Consider the following 6,115-nt stretch of genomic DNA (forward strand, 5'->3'; position numbering starts at 1 on the left):
GTGGTGCTGCAAGATGTATTTAGCTAAATAATTTTTTACAAGATGATTAATAGTGAGCGATGCTCATGTGATTAACAGGGAGAACATAAGTTGTAACCAGGGGGAGTATACTCCCAATTCATGTCTATGATAATGGCTTGAACCTTAGTCAGTGTTGGGGTAAATTCGACATTGATGTTTTCAGTTTGCAGGAGATTTGCTCGACTGCTTATACTGATTATTTGCATGCATGATTGTGTCGCTAAACCTCCAATTAGACTGACAAGGTTTTGAGATATTTACTGAATGAGCAGCTGATAGAGAAACATACTGTAATCATCTGTAGTGAATGAAGATAAAAGAAAAACAACACTAGTGATAATTATAAGTCAATTTGCTGACCGATTTTGTTAATAGTTTCATTAATTTTATAAATCATTACGTGATTGTCAAGTTATAACAATGCTTTATGACGATATCCTGAAACTATTAAATTTAACTAGTTATAGTGTTGATTAAGGATTAGTCAGTGGAAAAATAGGTATTGTTGCTTTAGGTGATTCAAAATCATCAGAAATTTATAACGTTAAAGAATCCGAGACGCCTAATTTAATTATAAATTTCAATTCAGAAATATTCGTTTAGTGTTAATTCTAGTAGGCTACGGAGTTTTGATTTTAAACGTTTGTTTAGCCAACAGCTACCTGGGGATTTAGTTATTTTACTAGTGCAGTTGATAGTACCTAAATTTTTAATCTTATTATCTAAACTATGTTCGCATTTTAGGCTGCTAATATGATAAACCACTCCATAAACCCAAATACGATTAGCAAGAACAGCTATGATGGGTTTATTGATAAATGTTAAAGGCGATCCAGATGATTTCTAAATTTAGAAGACATGGAGATATAGTGTGACGTATGTATGGGCCAGGTTAACATGCATGTTGTTGACGTATATGACGATTTAAATATAATGAACATGACCAGGAAATAATTTTAAAGTTAAGACTGCTTGTGAAACTTCAGGCAGGAATATGATGCGTTATAAACCTTCCATAAGAAGTTACTGCATTTAGCTTAGTGACACTTACAAATATATGGCAAAAGCAACTGAAAAACATATACATGTTAAGTACAAAAAAAATCATCCAGTAAAATAGTTGAACTCGCCTTGATTATTTTTGAAAATTAGATTATTCAGTGGACGACATATATAACGCCATTCGTGAGTAGTATTGATCCAAAAGCATCCAGAACAATCGAATGAACCCAGATAATTGTGTGGTTGTCATTGAACGAACCATCTAAAAATGACCTTATGATTGCAGAAAACTTATAGCTGGAACTCACCGTCTGTTTTTGGAGAAGTGTCGTTCTTGTTATTTGGCAATGGAACTCGAGAATATGAAATTAGGCAGGCAGTGGTCAGAAGAAAAGATATTACAGGATAGTGGATAGTTTAAAACAGGATGAGGTGTTAAGTGAAGGAAAACTAAGAATTAGGTCCAGATAACTATTTAGTCCTTGATTGCATTGCTAGTCAATGTATATTTACGCTATTTACAGGTTATATTTGCTAGAGCTTGATGTTTAAACAAGTCTATGTCGCTGTAGCAGGTAAATGCTATTAAAGCTTGTTAACGAACCATCAAAGCTAATTAGTTGATATAGATGATCAACTTTTATTATCGATTGAGCTAGTAACTTATGTGAACTAATAGATATAACATTACGATAATATATGTGACCATTAATCAAAGGACTATTAGAATACTGGGTTTACAAAAATAAAAACCGATTGAGAAGGTTAAGGTGGAAATAAGGATTAACAATAATAGGTTGCGTTTCTTTAGTTGGGCTCACCAATGTAGAATTATGGTCTACTATTATATTAGTACTGCTCTAATAATAGACCTAACCCCAAAATTTGTAGATTTGTCATGATATAACTGCCTAATCTATAAGATCTCACGTGGAAGTCACACCATCGACTACACCAACTCACTGTATCGTATCAATTACCAATACATGATGTAGAACAAGGTTAGGCTAGAGAAAAAACAATATATTTAATATGAATAGAAGATATAAGGTAACATTCAGCAGAGACCACGCCTGCATGGCCGAGCCATGCCACTCAATCAACTCCAATTCCTTCAATTCATTGTTGGCGCCTTCTCCATTGTTAGGTATTTCTCCGCGTTAAATATGGAATATCTATTTTCTGAGTAGTCTCGTGTTCACAGCTTTGTGGATTGTGTGGCTATTGTCCAATGCCACTACAGTTTCTTCTATCAATAGCACGAGGGTTACTTTAAGGCACGAAATCTCTTCCCGAAGCCGTGGTGTCGGGGTGAAAAGAAGTTTATGGATAACAAGTAGTTGCGCAGATCATTGTAAATCAGAAACTTCAAGACTTTCGAATTTATTGAGAGAAATGCTGCCGGCCAGTAGCTTGACAGTTCACTGCGTCGGCCTCCTAAGAACTGGTGTTATGTGCGTTAGCCTACCGTTTTCTTGCGTCGTGCCACGGCTTAATGAGTGTGGGAATATAACATTAGGCAGTTTTCCCAAGATTGAAGTTGCCTCTCACAGTATAACAAAATGAACTATATCCGGGCCACTAAAAATTGTTTTGTTTAGAAGCTGTATTTTAGTAATACCTGTCCCTTCTAGGTTTTTTCCCTGTTCTTGACAATCCACAAGTAGAGTAATCGTCTACAATTTGCCTATGCACTTAATCCTTGCTTCATATCGCCTGTCCAGATCCACGTGGATTCCAGCTGATTCCCGGCTTCTGTTAGTATGAAATTACTCGAGAGGAGCACTCCCCATTGAGGAGAGTAGGGAGGTTATCTTCGTTAGCCGGGGTCTAGAATCCTCGTCCTCCTTGGATAGTCGCACCGCTTGTTCAGTCAATATGTTCTTGAGCTTCAAGGACTGCTTTATGAATTTCGCACCCCGGAATATCAGAATTTTCATAATCAGGATCCCTGTTTTCCGAGATATCCGCGAAAGAATATCTCGCATGACTCCTTAGGGATGTTTCTGACAGTGCTCAGAATATGGTATATCAGGCAGTATCTTTACATTATTTTGTGATTTCAGCAAGTGGCTGGTCAGCAGATCGTCCTTTAAGTCAGCACTGTTAGTGAACTTTACACGAAGTCTTGAGTGATTTCGGAGTTTTACATCAATCATATAGAACTGAATTCCAGTGAATTTCCTTCTCCATAGTATTCTTACTGATACAATGGGATGAGAACATGAAATCAAATTTTCAACTCACTAGGGATTTTACTCGACATTACTTGAGTTGTTAATTCTTTACGATTATTATTCAGAGAAAGATTGTTAGGGATGCTAGATCCACAGAAAAAAACTTCGTAAACGCTTTACTTTTGTAAATTGATTTTTAATGTTTGAGTTTCCCATTTTTGCACCGTAAGCGCCGACTTTCACTTTCAGTTTGTATTACACACTTGGAAGGACCTTAAGTGCTTTTGGTTCGTCTCCTCTTTCGGTACACTATTTTGTGATGGTCGCCAATAACATTTTTGTGCCGTATACGTATTCATGAGTTATATGTTTGTCCGTCCGTGCTTCCGGCTGCTCGGTGAATAAACATTTCTCCAAGCTGAATATAGTCTTTTCGCTCTAGCTACCAGAACTGTGGAGCATTGGAACAGTTTAGCTTGTCACTGTGTTACTGACTTTCGTTGTGTTCAACGGTTTTAGCTGATATCCTAATCTCTTCAGTGCAACCGTTAATTGTTCTGAAAGCTTCCTATTGTTGTTGTCCTGCAGACTAAAAAGAAGGTCAGAATTGTCTTTCGGCTTGATGAATATGAGAGCTGCGGTCCGGAATTCCTTTCATTTTGTTGAGTTGTTAGACATCAAGGCGGCATTCAAGTCGTTTAAAAGCTATTTTAGTGACCATCGTGCGTGCTTTTTGTATGACTTCCGATCATCCTCTTACTAATCTTGAATCGACTGACAATTTTAAATTTTCGGAAAATCAAGTGAATGTGGACATTTCAAATCGGAGTGGCTGTCTATGAATATAGCAAAATAACAAATAGCACTTACGACAACATCGTGTGTTAAATGATAAAAATTTTTATGAACTGAATGTTGTTTATAAGACCCTTCTGGGATAACAATCACAAATGAGTCCACTTGACTTACAAATGTTCCTCTGCACTTAGTGATGGCGTGACGTGAATAATAAGTCCGATAGTGTTACTGCATAATAATCCCGACCGAAAGTCCAGCCACTAAAAAGACGTTATAAAACTATTATAATCTCCAGTCACCAGCCGTGGTTTGTAATGCAAAAGAATAGATAACTGAGATAGAGTTAATCTGAATAACAACAGTAAGGTGAGTATTAATCAACCAATCAATTTTGCCCTTTTTTATTTACACCGACATACACATGGTTACAAACAGTGCCACTAACAAAGGAAAAACTCGTGGTCTACGTTTCAGTCGTTGCATAAATCAAAACGGTGCAAACGGTTGTAGACGGAATAGAAGCTTTTGCTTACCGGGCTCACGAGTCTAGTAGCAGTGAATCACCAACACCTCCAGGCAGGAACCTAGGTACATTTACGAAAATAGAGGAAAAAGAAATAGGCAAAGAATAGTAAAATATTGCCCATACTCCTTAAGAATAGTTCAAATTTCCTCTTAACAGACTCCTGGGGAGGCGCATGAATTATCTCAGCCGGCAGCGAATTCCAGCATTTGACTAATCTTAAGGAGTAGAAGTTGTGTTTACAGTTCGTTCTGCTGTGTTATGTTTCTATTTTCTGGGTGTAACACCTTAGGTTTTTGTTAGGGCTAAACTTAAGTAGGCATTTAAGCCGTTATCCAGAAGTGTTAAGGATACTGTAGGCCATTAGAAGGTCACCTCTAAGACTCCTGTACTCTAATAGGTAAAGGTTTAGTGATTGGAAGGCGCTCTTCATAAGGAAATACTATGGTTCCGTATTCTAAATGGTGACGAATAAAACCGTTGGAGATCATGTGGAAAGTTCTTCCTCCATACTGGCCAAAAATGCATTTCAAGGTTTGCTCGAAAGGCATTTTTGTCGCAGTTAGTGCAAGACTTCAAGTAGTAGGGTACCAACACTCCTATATCTTTTTCAACTTAGGTTACTTCTTGAGGGGAGTTTCTTAAGTTGTAACTGTAGTCTGCAACATATCACAGGTGGACCACTTTACACTTTGAAGTGTTAAAGGTAAGTCCGTTATTGTCTGCCCAAATTTGAAGTCGAGTCAGATCTTCCTGAAGTGCCAGTATATCCCCTTGGTTGCATACCTCCCTACAAAGTTTCACATCATCAGCAAAAAGTAATAAGTCAGACGATATTTGTTGTGGAAGGTCGTTTTTATAAATCAAGAAAAGATGTCACAGTACAGAATCCTGTGGAACCCCGCTAGGACATTCCTTAGCTTGAGAGAAATCGGAGTTAACACTGACCCTAAAATGTCCTGTTTTTAGATGTGAGGTGAGACATTCAGTTAGAAGCATTTTGATACCCAATCGTTTGAATGTATTGATAAGACATGTATGGCTGACTCTATCAAAGGCTTTTGAGAAGTCACGGTAGATGGCGTCAACATTACCCTTGCAGTCGAGGATGGCTGTCTATCTGTCTACCGCAGTGAACAAGTTGGTTATACAAGAGTGACCCTTCCTGAAACCATGACGTTAAGGTGAAAATGAGTTTGAGGATAATAAATAGTCGTTTGTGCCGTCGCGTATAAGGGACTCCATAATTTTTGAAGGTATAGGGAGAAGTGGCACCGGTCGGTAGTTTGAAGGTTCCCTGCGTTGAGCTCCTCTGAAAATCGGTGCGATGTGAGCCAGCTTCCGAATTTCCGGTAATGTACCTCTGCTTAGTGAGCGTCAGAATATTACACTAAGCGGTGTTGCTAGGATTGAAGCTGCTTTCCGTATCAAACGATAATGAATCACTGAATGTGCATGCCATTATAAACTAAATAACGGACGAAACGAAATAAAAATTTTCAAACACAGAACGAAATTTGACGTGTAATGGATATGGAGAATAACGGCAACAATTATTATACGTTTTAAAATACTATTTGTTTTAACTTATCTC

The sequence above is a fragment of the Schistosoma haematobium genome, chromosome 6 (assembly GCF_000699445.3).
Source record: "Schistosoma haematobium chromosome 6, whole genome shotgun sequence".
Taxonomy (NCBI): Eukaryota; Metazoa; Platyhelminthes; class Trematoda; order Strigeidida; family Schistosomatidae; genus Schistosoma; species Schistosoma haematobium.